General features: G+C 47.7%; 1 long non-coding RNA gene across 1 annotated transcript; it reads left to right on the forward strand.

Annotated features, from left to right (window-relative positions):
• Positions 1–1,582: 1,582 nt before the first annotated feature.
• On the forward strand, positions 1,583–6,169 carry LOC149345499 (uncharacterized). The gene is made up of 4 exons (XR_016292322.1): positions 1,583–2,658; positions 2,882–2,971; positions 4,062–4,173; positions 6,055–6,169. It is a non-coding gene; the product is annotated as an uncharacterized LOC149345499 (long non-coding RNA).
• The last annotated feature ends 19,586 nt before the right edge of the window (positions 6,170–25,755 follow it).

The following is a 25,755-nucleotide window of genomic DNA, read 5'->3' on the forward strand; positions in this document are numbered from 1 at the left end:
TTCCTGAGCAAATAACAGACAAATAACAGAAAGGGTTCAGGTTAACATGCATACAAGTTAATAAATCAAAATCAGACGAACGAGCGAGATTGTTGACGCTGTAATTTTATGTTAGCTGAAGATGCAATGTAACGAAAATCCCGAATAAATTGCACTCTCACATTTTTGCTCCATTTCAACAACAAAAAAGAGCCCTACTCGCTGATAAACGCGTGATCTTCACCACTAATACTGACAACGCTGAAAAACAAAAATGCAAGAAACTAGGGAAGGAATAATCCTGCATCTGAACTGAGTTGTGAACGTGGCCTGACCATTCCATATATATAGGTACATTTTTGTTTAGAGCACTTTTACCAAGACACGAGCCAGGCCTCAGAGTCGCACTTTTGCTGGTCTACTATGAGATCACCAGCATTTGTACATCTGCTCGGAAACTCCTCAACGCAGTGTAAAAGACATTTCTGCGTTTCCTTTCCAACAAGTGTACGGATCCTTTCTCTCGGCACAAGATAGCGAAGCCCATAGTAATCAGTTTTCGAGATAGCTGCATTTCCTGATCATGTTTTGGCGCGTACAAGTGTTTCACATAGAAGCAATTCAATTTCAGCTTATTTTAAATTGATAAACAGGGAGCGAGGTGACCAACGCGATTTAAGTCTATTCGAACTTCTCTTGCGTATGAAATTGTGCAGCACGCCTACAAGAGCAGAAATTAGCTTAAACTCAGTGTACGTGTACGTAACTTTTAGCTTTTAGGTTGTTCCGCGCAGCTTTAATGCAGTCAAGTATAGTACTGATATTCAGAAATGAAGTTGACTGCCTCCAATTTTTTTTTTTCGAACTGTAGCGCTGTGGAAGCATCGAATTCCGCAACAAACCGGATGCCAGAGGAAACAGTAATCAAGGCGCTTATATTGAGGCAGTGCATTGTGAATTCTTATGGAATGGTTCATGCGTCAGGAAATAACTCTTTCTTTTAGAGGCTAATGATAAGCACTAAACAGTACATTGCACTAGATAGACGCTGCCCGAAGACCCAAGTTCGAAAATAAATGAAACTACGGCGTATAAACCGGCAGGTTTTCCTTCATCATCGTAAGTTGCTTCGGATGACTGAGACTTTTGTCTTGTACGCACAAATAAAACTGAGCTAAATGACACATTGTATCGCACTGACGATCCAATCTTTAACAAAAGCATAAATTCAGCGGTGGCAACTGCCTACATTGAATAAAATGAAAGCGCGTATAATAGACGGAATCGCCCGAATAACCAGTCGGTTGAAGCGTCTTAACGGATGCTTGCTGGCATAGCGCTGGCAGTGCTCCATTTCTGCTCTGTTGACCCATTTTGAAAATATTTTGAGAACTTCGCGAGCACTGGAACGATGAGAGGTGAGAACTGCTGCATCAGCAGTTGTCGACTGTCGTTTGAAGCCCTCTTCTGCGCCATCTTCCTCAAATGTTCAAATGTTGTGAATCCCCTTTGTTTGCCTGACGCTTCTGATCACTCGATGCGGCTTTATTAAATCAATATTTCTACAGCTGTATCTATTTCGATTGAGTTAAACTATTTTTGATCAGAGCGGTTTTTCTTTCTTCGGATTCTCCTCACACGTGCGGCCCCATAAGCACAAAAGAAAGTTGAAATTTCTCGCAGCAATATCACGCGGCAATATCAGTATTTAAAACTGTTACTGTGCCTGACATTGAATCAATAATGCTGCAGCATTTACATCGCTTTTTTAGCCGGTTCTATGACTGATTTAGAAGTACAGGAAGGGCAGTTTATTGATATATATTTCGCAGTGCCTTCTGTACGCGGTAGTAAATGAGAGCTGACGAGAACTTCCGAATGATGCTCGTAACTTTAAGCTGCAGCTGCTCTGAAAACTATTCTGTTGCATACGCCACACATTTACGGCAGCATCTGCGTAATTCATACTGCGTAATAGCTGGCTGCATTAAAAGCTTCAAAGGGATACTGCAAGGACTGACAAGACGAGTCTCGCCGCGCTCGTTGTCTCCGATAACGGAAGAGCTGTGCGCACGCCGAAAGCGCGGAAAAATACGTGCCACAAGGGCAGAGAGGCGCATGCAAAAATAATAAGCTACCAGCACATTGCAACGACCAAAGGTTGTCGCCCCGCACGCGGGCGGCTTGACCTTGGGACACTACTGGGAACGCAGACGTTCTTTCAGTCAGCGGAGAAAAGGAAAAGAGGGGAAGCGCGGGGTCCGGCGGAACGAAAGAAAGGCACGAAGCATGGAGGAAGGAAAACCTCCTCTGTGGTGCGAAGCAAGCTTTGGAAGCGATGGCTGGCGATGGGTTGTAGTTTCTCGTGGTTTCTCCCTTCTCTCTCTTCAGGTCACGTGCCTGTCTATTTGGATTGGCCGCTCGCGTAGAGTCGAAGACGAAGCCGCTGTTTACCGCGCCTGGGTGCCGTCGTGCAAGTCGCGACGCGCATTCCTCTTTTCATCTTGTAGTACGGGCCTGTGTGCGTTTATTACTTCATCGTGCAAGCTTCATCGATGTGTGACGCTGCAGTGGGCGACATCTTCGCGAAAGAGTCAACGTCTGAAAGAAACAGCGCACGCCAGATCGTCGCGGCGCCCTCATCGTACGGATTCTTTGCGCCCAATTTCAACCGTACAAGTAAGTGACATTTTCGTTTGGTCATACGGGTTGTTTCCTGCCATCAAGTTATGGTGTGTTCAGTACAGATTTTTTATCATGGATTGTGTGCGCGAGCCGCTGCTTGTTGCTATTTTCTTGTTTTGAGCCGGTCGCGTGCGGCCGGAGGGAGCCTATCGTGTACAACACACGATCGCAGCGGCGCAATCTGCCGGCGTCTTTCTCATGCTTTCTTTCGCTGCAGGCCCTGATCCTTCGTCTGCCGTGCGAAAGAACATTGCCGGTCGTCTCTTCAACGCCAAGTATTTGTCCCTGCTCACGACCATTCAGTAAGGTAAGTCCAAGCCGCAGTCTCCGTTCAGAAAGGGGCGAGTAAATTAGTGTGCGCGCTTCTGTGGCACGTACTGCGCGCAGTGCTCACATCTACTGCAGCACTGTATATGTGATTCTTATTGGACCATAATCCCTTTATAATTTTAGCGCTGCAAGGCAACTCCTTCTGCCAGGCCGCTTTTTTTTTTTTGCGAATGGACGGCGTCATTTTTTTTTCTTTATCACGGAGTAGCAAGCAAACGATAAAACAGTAAACGTGAAATTTATTTATGCATAGGCACGAAATTAGCAGCTCATTTGTGCTCTGCGCTTCCTGGCATGCGGCCGTTTTCGCTTACACCTTGCAATATTTTTGCTAACCCAGAATGCGACTTATCATGCCAGCAGTTTTACTCCATTCGAATGGCAAGATGCGCTTGCTAATGGTGTTAAGTTGATATGTAACTGGCTCTTCACTCAGGCTGAGAACTAATAGAGAAAAGCGAACTTGTTTAGTTCTTTTTACTAGTGAAAAGGTCGGGGCTAGTTGGTGGCCAAACATTAGCTCACAAAAGCGTACAGTCTATGTCACCTCTTTTTGTGCTCTTGTATTCTCTTGTGAAAGAGGGAGACTTTAGGTTTGATGTCACTCTAAGAGGTTGAATAGAAGAATACGCTAGTATCTAAGCTTTTCTGTTTAGAACAATAAGGATTTTGGTTGCACTGCTGTAATCTGTCAACGAAAAAAAAAATTCTGTAATGAATACTGTCAATCTCGTAAGCAGTAGCAGTATAGTTCTTTCTTTTTTCTGCAGTGGCTGTTAGAAAATATGTTAATTATGTTAGGCACTTAGTGGCAATTCACTGGTAATAGGCCATTGTGCTGTGGAAGTTTGTGTAGGCTTACTGTGCCAGTGCATTGCGTCAATTATGCCTCTTATAAATATGTGGCAAGTGCTGTAATGGATAAAATTTGGAATAAAAAGTTGTTTGTTATTTTCAAAATATTCCTGTAGTTTTTTGAGCATGTGTGCTGCCATTACATGGTTTAATGAACATATAAGTTATCACTAACCATTACACTAACGCCATAAATGACGTCTCTATTGCAGTGCACCTGGGAGAAGGAGGGATGCAAAGGTGCACAACCATTGTCACTCCTAGCACCGAAGTTCAGCCTGGATTCTTCAAAACCGTACAATTGGCCGGGACTAGATGTGTGTGGTATGTATGTTTTTATGTAATTGGGACATTGTTGCAAGTTCATCATCACTTGATGTCCATCCGTGAACATAGTATGCTATGTTGCACAGCTGCAGCCATTCTATTACAGCGATTTTAGAGCTTTTCAATGTTTTCGAGGACTTAGTTCTGAAAGAATTTCTGAATAATGGTTTGATTAATTGTGACCACTTTTTATGGCATGAAGTATAAATGCAGTTTTTTTTCTGCAAAAGTAGGCTAGACTTCAGCAAAGATTTCATATTGAATTAGTTTGAGAGGCGCTGCCTACAATCCATGTTGCTGACGTCAGAAAAAAATGACACAATTATGGTAATGCTTGGCAGGGTGGCATGCTACCAAGCTAATATGACTAGCACCGTTTATGCATGTGAAGCTTAATGTGATATGCAGCTACGTGAGGCTGTTAATCTTCTTTGCACTGTTCACACTTTCTTTTTGAGTTGGAAGGTGCCGTTCACTGATGTGAATAATTTCCAACAACTCACATGAATCCATATTAGTTTTATTTCACATCGGAGTGAACTTAAAATTTAATTAAGCTCACGTTCCCTGCATGTGACAGCAGATATGGAAGGCAACTGTTTTAATAGCCATTCTTGAATGCTGTCAGTCAGTGTTTACAATTTCATTATGCTAAGCATCTGAAAATATGTGTAAAGGTAACATTCTATTGTGCCAGCAAAATGTAATTCATGAGAATTACTGCTGCTGCATATGCTGCATTTGCTGCTGGATGAAGCAGCACTGTCTAAATAAAAAGACGAGATTTGTAATTCCTCAAGCAAAAATAGTGCTTTAGAAGGAGACTGTTCTATGCTGCTTGTGTAGTTAATGTAGTCTGTCAGTGAAGGCAAGTCCATAACCAAGACTTTTTGCACAGGCATAATGTAGAGGTGTAGTATGAAACAGGCTATGAACGTGAATAAAAAGTATCTGTATTATAATGTGGTCCAAATAATTTTTTGGGTATCACGTTACCTCATGCATGGAGACAATTCTTTAGATGTGTAAGTTGCCCTTGCTATTATTTCACATTTAGCCGAAAGCTTTTCTTTGTTTTCCAGGAGTGGTACACTAAGATTTATAGTGCATAGCCTTTGTGCATAGGCCTTTCACCAGGTATTTAAACTGTATCGAAAGGCTGTGACAATGGAATGCAGCCAAAAATGCCATCACAGGGACAAGCTTCCTGCTGTTTGCTAATTGGAAATGAATTCACAGGTAATATATGCAGGGAAAATTACAGTTGGAAGTTTCACTCATTGATGCTCAGATAATCGCCTACACTTCCCTTTTAGGAAGAAAATTCACTGTATAGGCAACAAAACATATAATGGCATCAGAGACCAAAGACATATTGTTAGCAAGGGCTGCATGAAACCTTAACCACTCTAGATACGGAGAAATAAAAACACGAGAATGGAGGGAAGGGTTTGTTAAACGGCATTTCATTTTAGTATAACCTTTTAGTAGCTTCCATTTCATGCACATGTTTTTCTGTTTCTCGATATGACCCTCTTCTTAGTCTGGCATCCGGGATGCCTACAGCCTGACCGTGCAGCTGGGCACAATAGTCTGGATTTTTCCTGAGAAGCCAGTGTGCTTGTGATAATGTCAGCATATGTGAGTGATTAAGTAGCTGCCATTTAGGACATGTTTTGTTTTTCCTGCATATCTTTTCTGATTTTGGTTCTCAATAATAAACAGAAGCCTTCACTTGTGGCATTGTTTTCATGCATTTCCATTTATCCCTGCCTTTTGTGTGGTTTACACTTTTAGACCTGAATTAACTAAGCCCATGGTCACGTCGTCTGAGCTTTGTGGTTGCAAAATTCATTATATGTTTTCTTCTCTGTGCAGGTCAAATACATGGTACATACTGCCTCCACCTGTATGAAGAAGACTGCCAGGGTCATTGCTGTAATATGGTGTAGCATGTGGCAAAATAAATATGACGGTATGTTTCTTTCTCCCATTCGTTTATGAATTCTTTGTGTACATTCTGCAGTAGTACCTGCACCTGAACACACAATGACACAGACCATCTCACATGAGAGATTCGTCGCAACATTTTGACACTGCCTGCACTTCCAGAAAGACTCGGGCTTCTACCATATGGGTCAACTTTAGTTCTGCATTCAGTGGGCAGGTTTACGCTACAGAAGGGTAATAATGCTCTCGTGTGGACAGTATAAATACACCACCGAGTAGTGCATAGATACCCCTTGCAGTAGGGCATTACTTTGTACCACTAGAAGGGTAACTTTATCCATCATGTAAGGGTATAAGCTTGCACCACAGGGGTGCAAACTTTGCTCTGTTTATGACGGTATAAGTTTAGTCTTTGACAAAGTAACTTTGCACTGCTATACGTAGCATAAATTTACCTGCTAAAGGTGCAAACTTGCACCTTGCATGCTAGGATATGTTTATGCTTTCCTCAGGCTAACATTTACCCCTTTTAGAAAGGCGTAATGTTATACCTAACTGGTTTAAAGTTACTCTTCTTATGTCAGTGCAAGTTTAGGCTATTAGAGCGTAACATTACTCTATGTGCGAGAGCATAAATACTTAGTCTCCAAGAAACAGCGTAACCTTACCCCCAAAAAGGTGTCAGCTCAGCGACAAGTGTTTTACCCCCCAAAAAGACTAAGATCACACCTTTTTTTCTTAGAGTGTAAATAAAGCAGCCTCTCGAGGTGAGGTTGCTTCTAAGCGCAATGACAAAGATCCTCCATCGACGAGTACTCAAGACCATGCCACGACGACGACACCGACGACGACGACGACGATGCGGCCATAATTGAAGCTTTTACCGCTGCCCAGTGAAGTAACGTCGCAGTACGCCCACCGCAGCCTCACTACTCGACGAACACGACACGACAACACTCGACGCAATGCTCCCGCACGTTTCCGACGAAGACAATCTCGACGTCGCCGCCTACCTTCATCGCGCCGAGGAAGTCCGAAGACTTGCGCGGCTTCGCATTCAAGACCAGCAGCACACCGACGCCCGACACCACAATCTGCGCCGACGAGACACGGATTACAAGCCAGGTGATCGGGTTTGGATATGGACGCCAGTTCGCCGCCGTGGATTGAGCGAGAAGTTGCTGCGACGCTACTTTGGCCCGTACAGGGTTCTCCGTCGCATCGGTGACCTCGACTATGAAGTCATCCCCGACGGCACGACAGCATCTCAGCGACGCCGCCCACGCCCGGAAGTCGTACATGTCGTACGTCTGAAGCCATATTGTGAACGCTAAAGGACTCGAAGTTTTCTGTGCTTATTTTCATTTTAAAGCATCGAGACGATGCTTCTTTGGAAGGGGGGTAATGCCACGTATCATTGTAGCGTCCGTTCTTTCGCGCAAGGCCGCAGAAAAGGGGTGTTATCATTTTTGTTCGTGACGCGAGAAGCGACCGGACTAATCTCGATTGTTCACAGCCATGAACAGCTGCATCTACGTGTTTCTAGATTACTCTAGATAATCTCGACCTGTTATCTCGAAGTTTCCTTGCCGGCTTTAAATTGAACGATGCCGTGAGCAGCGGGCATTCGTAGTTCGACGATTGACGAGCACGCTTGTTGCTTACGCCGCCACTGAGTGGTTCAGTTCTTTTGAGGGCGCAAGTCAGCCCAAATAAAGAGCTTCGTTTGAAAGTATTTCTGGTGTCTTCCTGACCGCTGGACTGCCGTCACTTCAACGTGACAATATATTAAGTAATATTCTAAATTGATCAACAGCACAAAATAAATTAATAAAAAAAATCCCCTGTGCCCCTTGGTTTCTGTGGCTGTTGGCTTCTGTCATATTTATAACGAGCCCCTCATTCCCCTTCTCTTCTTAGCTAAATTGCTTAGCGAGGGCCTCGGTTCTGGCAGCCTTGACGCCATAGGAAGAATAAGAGGGTTCTCACGCAGCTTCCACCCTCTCCGTTCGATGACGTTCTACGTCACACCTGCGGTAACTCAGGACGTTCTACGTCCGCCGCTTATGAACGTGGGTGGCGCTGATGACCACTCTCAAGGTTAGGTTACTTGTAAACATAAATACCCCCGAAAGCAGAAGGTTTGACAGCAGTCGCCGTAGCTCAGTGGTAGAGCACCGGATGCGTAATTCGGAGGTCGTGGGTTCGGATCCTACCGGCGGCATGTGGTTGTTTTTTCTTCTGCTTTTCTAATCAATTAGCTTTAAGCGATAATATATTCAGTAATATTCTAAATTGATCAGCAACCCAAAATAAATTAATAAAAAAAATTCCCTGTGTCCCTTGGTTTCTGTGGCTGTTGGCTTCTGTCATATTTATCACGAGCCCCTCATTCCCCTTCTCTTCTTTGCTTAATTGCTTAGCAAGGGCCTCGGTTCTGGCAGCCTTGACGCCATAGGAAGAATAAGAGGGTTCTCACGCAGCTTCCACCCTCTCCGTTCGATGACGTTCTACGTCACACCTGCGGTAACTCAGGACGTTCTACGTCCGCCGCTTATGAACGTGGGTGGCGCTGATGACCACTCTCAAGGTTAGGTTACTTGTAAACATAAATACCCCCGAAAGCGGAAGGTTTGACAGCGGTCGCCGTAGCTCAGTGGTAGAGCACCGGACGCGTAATTCGGAGGTCGTGGGTTCGGATCCCACCGGCGGCATGTGGTTGTTTTTTCTTCTGCTTTCCTAATCAATTAGCTTTAAGGGATAATATATTCAGTAACATTCTAAATTGATCAACAGCACAAAATAAATTAATAAAAAAATCCCCTGTGCCCCTTGGTTGCTGTGGCTGTTGGCTTCTGTCATATTTACAGAAGGTATCGGTCGAAGCAGGATGGAAACAGCAAGTAGGACGCCTACAAGCGTCCTTCAGCTCTTTCTCTTCCTTTCTCTCTGCTGGTCAGTCCTTCATCTTCTGCTTGTTCCGTCGAGGTTCTGTGGAAGCACGTGACAATATATTTTATCACACAGCGGTACACGCACGTGTGGCGCCCCAGATGCCGACACAACAGTTTTTTTTTGTTCTTCGTATGTTTCGGAAGCTACCCTTCCGCTCTAGTAGTGTAAGCAGTAAGCCAGGAAATGAAGACCTGCTCTCAAGTTTCACTTTAATTTTTCCACCGCTCTTGTTGTGTTTTTTTTTATGAGTCCGTATTTATCTGAAAAGCAGAGAGAACCTAATTAATTCCTGATGCTGAGGATAATTTTCCCACAACAGCTGTGGGTCATGTGACCAATTGGTCACATAATTTAACATTTTTAATATGGCCTCCTCAACAGTTGACGCCGAAAATTTTCTCATCCACGTAAACGCCCCTCAACCTGCTTATCTATCCATTGCAGATACTCGTGCAAAGAAGCGCACCGGTAAGTATTTTTGCCTTAATGTTATCCGCAAACGTTGAGTAGTTCAAAAGAATAAAATATCCTCATAAGTGATAAGGAGGAATCACATTTTTACTAGTGTAAACAGAGGGTGGTGCGCAAAATAAATGCATTCACAACTTTTTACTAGATGTGTTCATAGTAACGTATTGTAGTGAATATAACTTATAATTTTCCGTTTTTACGCCTGCAACAAATTTAAGGGTTGCATAGGGCGCAAAGAAGTTACTCTGAAAAAAAAATGCCCATGAGTTTCGATGTCTATTGCAAGTGGGTAGCACAGTAAAGTTAATCTTGACTATGCGCCTGTGTACCGAATTTAAGTGCCGTGAACGAATTTACAGGTGGGTGCGTTTACATGTGGACCACAATCAATGTTCAAAGACGACTTTTGTTTTGAATTGAACTTGTATATACGATGGGCTAATCTCTCCACAGAAAGGAATGAACCTCAGTTTTGCATGAAGCACCCCAATTTATAAAACGCTCGCATAAGACTAGAGATGCAAAACTCTGTTTTGCGATTTTCTAAAGTTGCACATTGCGGACCGCGCAGAATGATCCAGTTTTGTAGAGCATGATTCTTTTGTCCGCTATTGTAGCAGAACATTTCTGAGCGATGCAGTGCGAAGAACCGTTTTGGCGCTTGGAATTTGTCAGCAAAAAATCGCTAAGGCTGTTACAAAAAAAGACAGTATTCAGGACAACAATAAGGCATAAAGAGAAAGGACATCTTGGTCGAACTTTTGTGTAGTATAGATTACCCCTTCTACTACTGTGAGCGAATATTCTGCTTAAGGGTGAGCAAGATCCTTTTCAGTTCCTACTTGAAATCTGCCGGAATTGAACAAATGCAAAACACGCCCACATTTGGTTCGCATTAGCAGAAACCATGGCAACCAATTTTTGTTAAATTTTTCTGGATCATCATCAGTACTTTGTGATCTTTGAGCAGCAATGACGCACGCGTTATATCCTTTTAAGATCTAAGTTAAAGGCGTTGTGGCGCATATTTATTTATTTACTCTCAGAGCCGAAGCACTGCAGACAGGAGATGGCAAAAATAATAAACAATAACCTGAACAGATGTAGTACAGTATCACCACAATATAGCACCGCTAACAGCTTTCTTAAACAGGTCGGTGTCTGGAACGCATGCGACCGAACTTGGAAAGTCATTTCATTCCATAGATATCTTGGGGATGAAACATCCAAAATCTATGTTGGTACGAATGCTGGGCACGCCAACTCGCGGTCGTGGTGTGACGAGATGTATCGTGGCGGCACATCTAGCGAATCTTCGGAGAGGACGATTAGAATGGTAGATTTTGTGCAAAAGTCATATACGCGTAATTATACTACAAATTGAAAGATTCGCCAATTTTGGATTAGACTTCATTTGCGTAACACTTGTTGTTCAGTGACAGAAAAAAATGAACCGAACAGCCCGTATTCGGATGAATTCAATCTTCTAGAGAGTTAAGGTAATGGCCCCATACTGATGCTGCGCAGTCCAGTTTTGACCTGACTAGCGTTTTGCAATGAAGTTTCGGGTTAGTGGGCATAATTGAACAATTGCGTCACATGCCACCGAGTTTGCGATTAGCGTTGCTTGCTATGTACTCCACGTGAGTTTGCAAGCAAATATTACGGCAATATGCACACCAAGGTATTTGTCAGAGGAAACCTGGTGTAATGGCTTTTCATGAAACAAATAATCGCTAAATACCTCATTAGAAGCACGACGGGAAATTCTCTTGAATTTGCATTTATCGATGTGAAGCGTCATTAGTCAAGTGCCACACCAAAATAAATCTGATTAAGGTCGTACTGGACGAAGGCAGTCTGCGGTTCTTGTAATTTAAACGTAAATAACGCAGTAGTCGGCATAAATTTTATGGAAGATATGATGTTAATTGAATCGTTAATAGAGATAAGAAAGAGCAACGGGCCTAGCTAGCAACGATCACTGCTGAAGACCGCAGGCTACTTCGCAAAGATGAGAGCTATGGCCGATATCGGTTACAAATTGTGTACGGTTAGCCAAGAAGCATTCAATCCACTTTAAACCTTGAAACATGGAATAAAACCACATTGGCGCAAATAATTTCACACAGACAAAAGAGAGCAGAAGGCAATGGACAGGCGACAACTTCCAACTGTTTATTGCTCAAGAAAAGCACATTTATTTATAGCCTGAGGTTACGCCCACAATTTTCACTCCACGTGCCTTATCGCAGCCGTGACTTACCACCTGAGGCTGTAAGTGTATGTGCTTTTCTCTAACATTAAACAGTTGAAAGTTGGCGCCTCTCCGTTGTCTCCTCGACTCTTTTGTCTTGGTGAAATTATTTGTGCCAAGGTAGTTTTGTTCCATGTTTCAGGATGCTAAATCAAATAGCCAGGCAACATGCCGTACTGAGCCACGTTAAAACATTCGGATGAAGGTTAAGCTTATTTAGTTTCAAAAGTAATAGTCTGTGGCAAACAGTGTCAAACACCTTGGCGAAATCAATGCATTTTTTTTATTCGAGAGCTGTTTGCTATAAGGCATAATGAAAAAGGGAAAGAAAGTTATGAGAAGGAGTGTAAACAAGCCTCGCTTAAAAAGTGGCAAATGTTCGTGATAAATCGATTATCATGAGTCCACTTGCGATAGTCGCCTGCAGTGTCTCATCGTAGGCCTACCTTCTTTACGAAGCGTCGTCTCACGGAAGCTGTAGCCGGGCTTAGTCCACAGCAAGTGTTTTTGATCACACTTGTCTGGCGCAGCACCAGAATAGGGACACTTTTCTGTCACTTCGAAACGTTTGTCACGCCACCGATGACAAAGAAAAGGAGTCAGAGCCACTCCTGCCCGAATCAGGCGCACAGATACCTCCTCCTCCCGAGTGAGACTCCGGGCAAGAGGGTACGAACACCGAGGAATTAGAGCTTAGAGCGCGTGTTCGCTGACGCAAAGCCTGTTTCTCGAAAACACGGGACAAGAATAGATCTGAGGGAAGAGGGGAAAGTGGCGGGATATCAGATGTGTCAAGGTGTGTCATTGCATCCACATGAGTATTATGCGGATCCTGGGAGTTGTGTTCCCTACCATAATTTCCCTCAGACTGCCGGCACATAGAACGAACTTCCCAGACAAGGCAACAGGTAAAATACAAAAGTTTCATACATGATTAAAGGTGAGACAAGAAGGAAAGTAGGTAGACAAGGTTACAAGGTTGAAGAAAAAGTTGTGTTCCCTACCATACCATAATTTCCCTCTCTCTGCCGGCACATAGAACGAACTTCCCTGTAGATTCCCTGTAGGCTGGCGCTTCCCGTCTTTAGCACATTAGCAACAGCTCCAAGGAGCCGTCCCGATGCTTCGGCGTTTTAGCGGAAGGAGTCGAGCGTATCAAAGTCGGGATGGAAATTATGGTATGGTAGGGAACACAACTGGCACAGTCGAAAGGATCCAGTTGACTGCGCCAGTTGTGTTCCCTACCATACCATAATTTCCCTCTCTCTGCCGGCACATAGAACGAACTTCCCTGTAGATTCCCTGTAGGCTGGCGCTTCCCGTCTTTAACACATTAGCAACAGCCCCAAGGAGCCGTCCCGATGCTTCGGCGTTTTAGCGGAAGGAGTCGAGCGTAACACTGGGCTTGCCCGCGAATCCAGTGTATACGCACAGCACAGGGGTATTTTATGCAAAGTTGGTGAATGGATTGCGTAACTTGCGAAGGGCGGCAAGGGAGGCGGTGTAAATGTGAACAATATCGAAAGTGGGTACGAGTGGAAGAGAAGCAATGGCATTATGTATCGCCTGAAGCTCCAAGGCAAGGGGGGTGCAAGTATCCGCGCTAAATGTAGCGCGGGAGTTAAGATGAGGATGGGAGGGACTGTAAACTGCAGTAACTCCCTGCAGTGCTGTGTGTGCAATTGGGGTTTGATCCCCACTGCTGCCTGGAGCTCGGCTTATTCAGGGTGAAATGCTTGGGAAATGGCTCTTCGACCCCACCTTGTGCAATGCAAACTACATTGTGCTGTGGAGCTCTTTGGCCAAAGTTGCCCTAGTGCTATAAAAATTCATCACCACGAAACCAATCAAAATGCAGGCGATAATCAATGAAGAATCAAGGACTGAAAACAAGCCGTTTGTGAAGGTTAAGAACTTAGTTTCACATGAATACTGCTTTCGAGGACCGCGTTGTTGACGAGTGTAAAAGGAGTTAGGTTCAAGCAAAATTCTGATATATGTATAAATAACGTGCAGTAGTAGTTTGCAGGCGATGTTTGTTTATGAAATTGGTCCATAATTGTTAGCGGAATGAACGTCGCCGGATTTAAGAAGAGCAACCACCTTCCACACTTTCCAGTCCTCAGGTATTTCAACACATTCCAAGATCTGCGAAAAAAGTTTGGATAGCAATAAAGAAAAATATATTCGTCTTACTTGGAAACATAGGCCTTATTCCGTCATCGCTCGGTGAGAAGGAGTGTTAATGCCTTATATTATTTGCATATAATATTTAGAGGATCCATAATGAGTGGTCGAACAGGGAAACGCTGGAAAGGGTGGTGGGAACATATTCAAAAAGGACAAAGCAAATCCTTGTTTAAGGCTCATGGTTTATGGGGGTTTACGTTCCAAAGCTATTCAGAAATTTAACGAAGTTCGCGATAAATTTTTACCACCTGGGATTCTTTAAAGTGGACTGACATCGCACAGTACACGGGCCTCTAGAATTTCGCCTCCATAGAAATTCGACCACCGCGGTCGGGATCCAGCCTGCGTCTTTCGGGTCAGCAGCCGAGCGCCATAACCACTGAGCCAGCACTGCGGTAAAATGTTTTGTTTAACAAAGCTCAAAAAGTTTCCTTGGGGACTATAGCGTTCTCAGAAGCGAGTAAATCCATCTACTTCCTGTCATCACCAAAAAAAGCATTCTGATATTTTTGCGCGTTTGATGGAAGTATCGACGGCAGCATTCGTTCAAAAATTTGTGCTTTGTAATTAGAAGTGCGTTAGCATATGCCGCTGCCGTGGGATGATAAGCCATCCGCCTTTCTTCGCGCACAGATAACCTGGCTCTCAAGAAGGTACTTTTTTTTTCGGTAAACATTTTAGCGAAGATGTAAACCAAGGTGCATTGGAGCTGTATTTTTATTCTGCAGAATGGAATAAATTGTTTCAAAAGCACGATTATTTTCGGTGTTAAGGCAAGCGAAGGTTCCTGCACAGACCGCTTATAAAACGTCGAAAAGAATTCGTTTGAAAATCCGGCTAGTTCTACGCTAATAGAAGTGCATTCGATTTTTCCATTATCCGTAATAAATGTTTCAAAGGCTGCCTTGCGAGGTGATAAGTTTGCTATAATAAAATTAATAATGGAATGATCCCTCAAGCCACGCAGAAGTGAAAAGGAGTGAAAAATGTCCGGATGAGTTGTAGATACTAGGTCAACGGCAATAGCCCTACAATGAGTAATGCGCGTTGGACTGTTAACTACTGACAACGATGCAGTCGGAGCATGTGTCAAAAAAGAGATGAATTCGGAAGAGCTACCATTTACAAGCAGTAGTTGCGTGCCCTAAGTTATGTTGGGGAAATTAAAATCGCCTAGAACGAATATGGGGGACGATGCAATCATTGTGTAGAATTTATGTAGTACATCATGCAACTCCGAAGAAACACCACAATTAATTTGGAGGGCCATAACATGCGACGAAAATATTATGAGAGATTAGAAGACGCGTGAAGGGTACGAAAAGATCTCACTAGCTGTGGTTACCCAAGCCATTTCATCAGGTGAACAGAACGACGGCTATCACGGCTTCGTCAACCGGACGCCCCTCTTCCGCCCAAAAAACGTGCGGCTATTCCTTATGTGCCAAAAACAAGTGAGTGCCTCGCCCGTGTATTACGAGAGTATGACGTGCAAGTTGCCCATGTTCCTGCCAAGAAAATGCGACAACAACTGATGAACGTCAAAGACCAGTTGCCAAAAGAGAAGTTCCCAGGTGTTGTCTACGCCATCCTTTGCGCAGATTGCAACGGTGTTTACATTGGCGAAACTGGAAGTTACAAGAAGCGCTTACAGCAACATGCTAGTGATTTGCAGAAAGAAGATACCCGCAATAACACCTTGGGAGAGCACGCGGTGACGAAAAATCACAAAATAGATTGGGACAAGGCAAGAATCATCGAAAAAGAGAAACTGACAACATCACGCCTTCATACCGAGTCCCTGGTGATACAGACGACGTCTCACACGCTTAATCGTAACGAGGGCAATCTTAACCCGATTTACGCGCGATCCTTACGGCGATTACTATAGCTTTTGAAGACGAACCCTCTTAATGTGATTCCATTGTGAACAAGGCCCCCGTTCTGGGCGCCGAAACGTCAAATACAATTTTTCATTTTACTGGTCGGCGTCTCTGTTTTCAAATGTATCCCCCCGGCCAGACGGGATTCCATCACTCTCTCGACTTCATCAACCTTCGCCAGGCCCATGGCCAAGGAATCATCACCAAGATTCGTCAGTATGTTGACCTCAACTGCCGTATTGCCTCATTCAAGGCTCACCTGAATTTTACTCTAACATGCAAAGCCCGCGCCTTGGTTCCCCGCTCCTTGCGTCTCAACAGACCGGTGTCGACGCCTTTTGGGCTCAGTGTGGTTGGCAAAGCGGAACGTCAGCTACTGCAAGCACGAATGTTGGACTGCAAGGGAAAAGTCCGTGCACTGGAGAACGAAGCGTTTTTTGCTCGTCGTCGTCTAGAACACCAAATAAGTAAATTAAAAAATCCCCTGTGCTTCTTGGGTTCTGTGGCTGTTGGCTTCTCTCAATGTCCTAATGAGTTCAAAAGCATTCAGTTGCACGCAAATCAGAAGATGGAACGTCAACGATAGAGCGGTGAGCGTGCTCATGACAATAAGTTAGGCAGGCTCCTATCCGAGCAGCAGACAGGGCAGACGATGGTTTCAAAACCCGCTGTGCATAACCTTTCATCGTATAAGCCCAACCGAGCTGAAGAGGCTGTTCTAAATTTGGGGTTGAATTTCAACCTAGGAGCTGCACCGAATAGGAAGAAGTTGGTATGCGCTGTGGAAAATGCGATCAGCCAATTTGAAAACACTCGCCGCGAAGAGGCCCGCACACGGGTGGTGGGCGTTCTCAACGCCATTCATCGCGGGCCTTCCCGTTCTGCTTTGTCTCGTGAGGAACAAACCGCTATGAAGAGCCTCCGTGACAACAAAAAATTGTAATTTTGCCAGCAGAAAAAGGCAACGCGACAGTTCGTTTGGAGAAGTCTGACTATGACCGCAAGATGCTGTCTCTCCTGGAAGACGGTGACACGTACGTCCGCCTCAAGAAGGACCCTACACTCAAGTTGGAGAGGGAACTACAGAAGCTTCTCGCCGATGTATTTCAGTTCGTCCCGCTGAGCCAAAAACCGCTCTACTACAAGCTACTATGCCATAATGGTTCCGCACCAGCATTTTATGGCTTGCCAAAGATACATAAACCAGGAGTTCTAATGCGACCTATCGCTGATTTTCCCCGCTCCCCTCTGCACAGCCTCTCCAAATTCTTGCACCGTGTTCTTTCCCCGCTTGTTGGCCATGGGACTTGTCACGTTCGCAACTCATACGACTATGTTGAGAAGACCCGCAACACCCTGATGGAAGACAGTGAAGTGATGGTGTCTTTCGACGTGAGATCCCTGTTCACGAGTGTACCGACTGACTTGGCTGTCGACGTATGCACCGCACCGCTCGATAGCGATGCCTCTCTACCGGAAAGATCGCCAATAGACGCACGGGACCTGCGCCGGCTCCTTGCTTTCTGCCTGAGCAATACATTTATTTATTTATTTATTTATTATTCCTCAAAGGTCCAGAAGGACATTACATGAGGGGTAATTTGGATGATACATATTTTGTTTTTAGGGGAAACTACTACAAGCAAGTCTATGGGACCCCCATGGGTGCTTCTGTTTCGGTGACGGCCGCTAACCTCACCATGGAGTCATTGGAGCGACGGGCGTTAACCTCCTTTCACCCTGCCCCCAGAATCTTCTTCCGTTACATCGACGACTGCTTTTGCATTCTGCACAAGGACGCGGTGAGCCAGTTTCTGACACACCTGAACAGCCAGGAAGACGCCATTCAGTTCACGTTGGAAGAAGAGGTGGACGGTAGTCTGCCTTTTCGTGACGTTCTCGTCACAAGGAAAGGCCAGAGGTTGTCGTTTAGCGTATATAGAAAGGCTACACACACAGGCCGGTACCTACATTTCAGTTCCGTCCATCCTGCCGCCCAAAAAATAGCCGTTGTGAGCTGTTTAATGCAGCGGGCCAAGAAGTTATGCACAGGCACCACTGACGCCGCTGCGGACGCGTCAAGGGTACGAAAAGATATCACTAGCTGTGGTTACCCAAGCCATTTCATCAGGTCACCAGAAAGACGGCTATCACGGCCTCGTCAACCGGACGCCCCTCTTCCGCCCAAAAAATGTGCGGCTATTCCTTATGTGCGAAAAACAAGTGAGTGCCTCGCCCGTGTATTACGAGAGTATGACGTGCAAGTTGCCCATGTTCCTGCCAAGAAAATGCGACAACTGATGAACGTCAAAGACCAGTTGCCAAAAGAGAAGTTCCCAGGAGTTGTCTACGCCATCCCTTGCGGAGATTGCAACGATGTTTCCAACGGCGAAACTGGAAGTTACAAGAAGCGGTTACAGCAACATGTTCATGATGTGCAGAAAGAAGATACCCTCAATAACGCCTTGGCAGAGCACGCGGTGACGAAAAATCAGAAAATAGATTGGGACAAGGCAAGAATCATCGAAAAAGAGAAACTGACAACATCACGGCTTCATCTCGAGTCCCTGGTGATACAGATGAGGGCTCACACCCTTAATCGTAACGAGGGCAATCTTAACCCGATTTACGCGCGATCCTTACGGCGATTACTATAGCTTTTAAAGACGAACCCACTTGGTGAGATTCCATTGTGAACAAGGCCCCCGTTCTGGGCGCGGAATTGTCAAATACAATTCTTTCATTTTACTGGTGGCGTTTCTTTGTTTTGAAATGTATCCCCCGGCCAGACGGGATTCCGTCACTCTCGACTTCAACTACTGAGCCACGACGGTGGCCGATTACATTTTTCGGTGAGTATTGCATCTTTCGTCTTAAATGATAAAACGCAGGCTACAGTGTGCCTGTGTTTTTTGAAGGCGAAAGAACCTAGCCGATGAGTGCGAGGAATTCGCTGTTCTGGTAGTTCAAAGCAGAAATTATGTGAGAGCACATCTCGAACTTTTTCCTCCGATTGCGCCCAAGTTTCATCAGGAGATTATATACACGAGAGGGCGGCCACACGCCGCTGTAGACTGCCTTTGTGGGGATACACATGAATCCCTTGTCCTAGAGTAACAGCCGCGCGTACTTATCGCGCGAAAATATGCTCGCGCCGGTCGGGAGGTTTGGGTGGGAGTGCACTCTATCGCCCCCGTTTAGTCGCCGCGACGCTTCTTTCCCCTCTTAGAATGGAGAGACTTCCTCTCTACAGCCCGGAAGAAGGCGCATTTCTGCCGAGGCTCGCTTGTCTTCTGGCGGGAGCCCTGCACACGCACAGATCAGTGATCTGCCGCGGCGACCGCAGCCGTCCCGATATCGCCCGGCCACCGCGTGTGAGTTGACTACCGCTGGCCGTGAGCGAGGAACCGCGCGAGGTGACCGGAACCTTCCTCCCCCATGATTTCGCGTGCGCTCTATCCTTTTGTGCATTTCACCCACCGTATGCGAGCAGAACACTCCATCGTTACGGCGGTTTTATTGTTGTAGCCGTTTTGTATTGCTCGGGAACAATAAACGCTCATCCGAGTTGAATACTCGTGCTTGTGCCCTCTGGCCCGAACCCGCCGTGTTGGCGACTTACTGCACTGCGGGTTGGGGGTCACAGCTCTGACTGCTAGGAATGGCACGCTGGTGCTTGAAAGCTACTGCTGCTTCTAGCCCTTTGAGCGTTATTACAAGAATAACCCCCATATCTTCAAATGCCGAATGGCGAATGCCGCTTCCCACAACCGATTGTGACAGCGACGATTTCAGCCATCGTTCCAGAGTTTACTGACGTTCAGGTGTTTAAAACTGAGCAGCGTGAAGATCCGGCTCCACAATCCCTCTTTGCCTCCCCGGCCATCGCGGCCCGGCTGCGCCGCCTGCGCCGCTGCGGTTCGCAGACCTTGAAGGAGCCAATATGGCCTACCAAGTAAAAGGCCCTGTCGAACATGCCGCCGACTTACACTGGGTACCTGCCTTAAGACACACCGTGCAGCCGCGGCACACCAGCCCAGCGTCTCGCCACCGCCTGCCTCGAACGCATCCACAACCTCTCCTCCACCGTCTAACATCACCTCCTGTGCTCCCACTCTACGTCACCACACTCCCCTCCCTCGCCTCCCAGCGGAGGACTTCAAAATTGTCTTCAGACCGGGAGGAGGGCTTGACCTTCGGACTGTCACCAACGGAGTCCTGCTGCAAGTCCTCGGTACCCTTGCCAACATAGAGTACGCCACCGCCCGCACCAACCACGTACGGATGATTCCGTTCAACTCTCTCACTATCAGTACCCATCTGAGCCGCGCGCTCGTCTCTACCTCCGGGTCTCTGAACTGCGATGGGGTCCTATTTTTTATCCCCTGCGGGCCTAGATACCCGCACCCGACAACGCCCTCCGCGGCATCATGTACAGCGCCGTTGAATACCAAACTCAGAAAGAAATAGGCCAAGACCTCCAAGCGATGAATGTCAACACCCCCTACGCCATCGCCGGCACGCCTCAGATGGGGCGCTGTAAAGCCATCCTCATCACCTCTGTCTGTACTGCCACCCTCCCCACCATTATCGTCTTTAACTGCGGGATCTACCGGCGCCGCCCGTTCCGCCCGAAGCTGAAGCCTGCACGAACTGCTGGGCTCCAGGCCACCGCGCGGATGTGTGCACGAAGCCCAAGTCGGACCTCTGCCACCGCTGCTGCTAGGCCCACAAGACATCGAACCCCCGACCTGCGTCCCCTGCTGCATCTTGTGCAAGGGGGCCCACATCATGGACTCGCACTCGTTCAGGCACCGTTTCGACCGGAACGGCCCGTCGTCACCCCTAGCCACCTCCAAGCCCCTTTCTCCCCCAACAAAGGCTACCACTGGATCCATCCTCAAGACCTCAAGACTTCCCGGCCTTCCCGTCCCCGTGAACGCTCCGCCTCTCGTGGTGCCCGATCTGCCAGCCGCCACTGCTCCGTCTCATTCCGGCCTCTACACAAGACCGAGGCGTCCACCAACCCCGCCACCATCAGCACATCACCGATAAGCTGGAAATCGCATCCTCAAACGCCGGACCCCAAAAGCCGATGAACACGGCACCATAAGCTGCGTCATCGCGTTCCTGCCTCCCACCCACTGCCCCCCGCACAAACGCTGATCTCCCTCCTTAGACGCCGTCGCGCTCGAGCGTGACGTCATTCGCCAAACAGCCTCCTTCTTGGAGGCGTTTGAGCAGCGCATCATGGCCCGTTTCGCGCAGCTTGAGGAGCGCGCCGCCAGTATGGACACCCGCGTGGGCGCCATTGAATATCACCTCACCACTCAAGAGTTGCGACCCTAGAAACCCGCCAGAGCGCGACTGAGGCCAACCTCGCGCACCTCTCGCTATCCGCCTCACCAATCCCTGCACTAATTTACCTCCCTCTCAGGACCTCGCCATCCATCATGGCCAGACACCCCCCGCACCTTAACTCTGGCAGTGGAACTGTCAAGGGTTTCGCGACAAGCGGAGCACCCTGCAGCTCCACCTCCAGAACATCCCTCCTGATGCTCTTCCCTGCGTCCTAGCACACCAGGAACCCCTAGCTCCTGTGAAGCTGCTAGACAACTCCTCCTTCCATCCTCCTTCGGAGGCCCAACCAAGCGTTACAAAGCTGGTGCACCGCAAACTTACTGCCGTTCTGCACCAGCTGGACGTTTCGAAATCTGCCCATCTCCACCTTGAAATCCTTCCCAGTCGTCGCACTGAGGCAGGCCTGCTCGTTTTCAATGTGTACAGCCCTCAAAAGCGCCTTCAACTCCTCTCCTACTCCTCATCCGGAAGGCGCTGACCTGCGCTGGCCGCAACGAACTGGTCATTCTGGGAGACTTCAATGCACCTTATAACAGCTGGGGATACTCCCTGAACACCCGCAAATGTCACTCATTTTTTACTTTCGTACAGAACGAATGTCTTTCTGTGCTAAATGACTTCGCTTGCCCCACCGGGATCGGATCCAGCGTGCAGCGAGACACCACTCCAGACTTTCCCTCACAAAAAATGTTACCGATCCCACTAGGATTAATACAGGCTTCTCCCTCGGTACCGGTCACTATATCATCTGCACCACTTTCCCTCTGCCCTCTCTTCCTCGTACCTCTGCTCGTCTTACCCAGATAGTTGACTGGGACCGCTTCCGCTCCAGTCGTCTCTCTACTTCCTCTTCTGACCCCATCACCGATCTGTCGGCCTGGACTGAGACCCTATTGGCGGATGTCCGCACTGCCACATCCACACTCCCTGCAGTACCACACTCCACTATGGTAGACAGTCGTCTATGGCACCTTTGGGACGCTTATTACGCTGTCCACCGCCTCTCGCACACCCAGAAACACAATCGCCGTATGCGCCTTCCTTTAGCCCAGCTGGCGTCAGACATGGAGGAGCACTGCTCCTCTCTTCTTCGGCAACAGTGCGGCCAGACCTGCGATCGCATGGCCGGCAACCTGGGCCTCGTCCCTAGTTGTTTCGTCCCCAGTTGTTTCCCTGGGATGTCATGCTCCAGCTTTCTGAGGATGTCCAACACTCCTACCACCACAAGCGCACTCGAGCTATCTTGGTGCTGGACCTTACCAAAGCATTCGACAATGTACATCACACTGCCATTTTGGGCTCTCTCTCCTCCCTCCAGGTCGCATCCCGTGTCCATGCTTACATCACAACTTTTCTCGTCCACCACACAGCCAAAATCCCATAAGGCCCACTTTCTTCTCTTTCCTTCTCCCTTGGCAACAAAGGCACCCTCCAAGGTTCCGTCTTGTTCCCGCTTCTTTTCAACATAACCCTATTCCTGCTGGCACGTGCTCTGGGCACTATTCCAACTCTATCTCATGCTTTCTACGCTGATAACATTACCCTCTGGGTGACCACCGGCAATCTTGGCGATATGGAGGCCACTCTCCAGGCGGACGCGGACGTGGTGGTGACTCACACTCGGGCTATCGGGTTGAGCTGCTCCCCATCCAAATCAGTTTCTCCAACCTCGGGAGGTAGCCCCCATGCCGCCTTCTCCTCTCACCGTTTACCTGAACGGCACACCCATTGTCCTTGTATCTACCCTCCGCGTCCTAGGGCTATTTCTTCAGTCTAATGGCAAGCACACCACCCTCATCACTAGACTCACAAATACTGTACACCAGACCATCCGCCTCATGCGCCGCATTGTCAACCGCCACCACGGCATGCGCGAACACGACTTCGGCCACTTGGTCCGGGCCTCTGTTCTAAGCCGCTTCATCTATTCACTACCTTATCTCTTCCTGCCTCACATCGAGGAGGACAAAGTCAACAGTCTCATACGCCAGGCGTGTAAGTCGCCCCTTTCCTTCCCCATATCTATATCTACGGCTCGGCAATTGTCCATGAACTTCCACAACTCCCTTACGGAGCTGACGGAGGCCTGCCGTACGGCGCAGCTCCTCCGCTTCTCCCGCACTTGTCCGGGTCGTCTCGCACTTCTATCTACCCTTAAGCTCTCTCCTCTTATCCCCCTTCCCATTCACTGCCCGTCTTTTCCCACGTCTCCTCCCTCCCAACCATTCATCCCCTCTCTAAGAATATGAATCCTGAACACCACCCCTCCCGCAGAGCTACGCGAGTCTGCGAGCTCTGGCGTGAGTACGGACGGAAACCTACCGTGGCTTATGTGGATGCCGCCTCGTACAACCGTAACCCAGCTCACACCCTTGCCGTCACTGACAACTCCCTGCAACCTATTCCTACTGCCTCAATCTACAGTTCGACCTCTGTAGACGCCGAGGAGGCAGCTATTGCCCTTGCCGTCACGCAGACCTTCGCGGAATACATTTTCAATGACTACAAGCCAGCGGTCTACAACTACACAGTTGGACGGGTGGCACCCCCGCCATTGGCACCTTATGTTCAGACACCATCCCCACTCGCCCCATCCAAATCATCTGGGTGCGCGCTCACATGGCTCATCCTGGCAACGAGGGGGCTAATTATATCGCTAGCGATTTGACCGACCGAGCAAGCCCGTCCTCGCCGGGAATGGATATGCGCGACGCGCGCCTCACGTACTATCGCGCTCAGTATGACTTGCAACCCGCGAGCGTGTGGCCGTAGCATTTTCGGAAGCATGGTGGGGCCGACAAGCGGCGCAGCTGAAGGCTACAATAAAACGGAGAGTTGAGCTAGTTGAGCTATGTGAAAAGGATTCTGCTGTTCCAGCAGCCAGGCGCATCCCCCGCGTCGTCTTCTCGACAAAATCTGAGCTGGTTAATTCTCACAGGCGCCAGCGCGTGTAGCCTTGATCAGGCGTGATTTCAAATCGCCAAAACCGCTCTAGTCATACTGTGATTGAAGCGGGATTTGGGCCATAGTTTTATCGGGCATAACAGATGAAAGCAAAAGCAATGAAACAAAATCAAATGTGACATATCCGCCTTGCATTCGTCACGCAAGCGCCGGCTATGCGGTAGCTTGTCGGCTCCACCATGCTTCCGGGGAACGCTTCGGCCAGGCTGCTTGAGGTTGCAAGTCATATTGAGCGCGATAGTACCACGAAATCACTTCACACTACCACCTCGCTCGTCTCATTTTGCCCCCTCCGCACAAATAACTTTCCCAGCACCACCAACGCTTGCGGCGCCACCTTCAGGCACACACCTTTCTCAGTCCCGCACGTCTTGCGCTCCTCCACCCCGGAGCGTACTCGCCGGCCTGCAGCTTATGTGGCAGCTCAAGAGCCGACTACGCTCAAATCTTATTCTCCTGCCCAGCACACTTGCCCCCTGCCTCCAGTCACCAAAGCATTCCGCAGCAGTGGGAAGCTGCTTTGTCCAGCTTAGAGCCGAATCACCAACTTCTTCTAGTGACCTGGGCAGAGGACAACGCGACTAGGCACGGCCTCGACGCCACAACCGGCAGCCATGAAGACCATCCACTATGCTGCTGCATAATTTTATTTTTTTAGACCCTCCAATAAAAACGTTTTTCACCACCACCCCCATCCAAGGAGCTACAGGCAACTTTTGTATCTGCGATGGTCTGTTATGGAAAAAAAAACTACTCCTTTGTGGGCGCATGATAGTTAGTTGCTCCTTGTTCCAACAGCTTTGTGCTCCTCCATTTCTCGTGTCATGCACGGCGACCCCGCCTGTGGCCATCTGTGATCAGCTCGTACGCTCCATCCAGCTCAAGAGCGGTTTAATTGGCCGAGAATGCGTTCCACAGCAGAGCGAGATCTGGACAGTTGCACGCAGTTTCAGCGCCAAAAACGCCCGCTCCAGCTGGCCTGGCTCACCCTGTGACGCCTCCGAGCAGTCCGTTCAAGTGGATTGGAGTTGATCTGCTTGGACTTTTCTCACATCTTCAAATTGCGATCGCTGGATCGTGGTCTGTGCGGACCACCTGACACGTTATTGAGAAACTGCTGCTTTACCATCGAATACCCCGCATCAAGTGTCGCTATTTCTTCTGAACTCTATCCTATTACGGCATGGACCACCGCGGGCGTTAATCAAATGACTGAGGCCGCCTATTCACAGCCGATATGGTTGAAAGCATGGTAACCTATCAGCACTCAACGCCATATCGGCCACAGACAAACGGTTTGACAGAACCCATTAACAGAAAACTCACCAAAATGCTTGCCTTATATCTGGACTCTCATCATAAGAAATGGTGCGCCCTACTGCCCTTGATCACATACGCCTTTAATACCGCCGCCCATGAAACAACCGGAGACAGTCCATTCTACCTCTTGTACGCTGTCCGCCTCGCTAAACCCTGGATACTATCGTGCAATTTTCACCTAGTGACAAGCTGTGCATTGCCGAGAGCCGGTCTTCAGCTGGTGGAGCT

The sequence above is a fragment of the Amblyomma mixtum genome, chromosome 4 (genome assembly GCF_055824585.1).
Source record: "Amblyomma mixtum isolate Tamu chromosome 4, ASM5582458v1, whole genome shotgun sequence".
Classification (NCBI taxonomy): Eukaryota; Metazoa; Arthropoda; class Arachnida; order Ixodida; family Ixodidae; genus Amblyomma; species Amblyomma mixtum.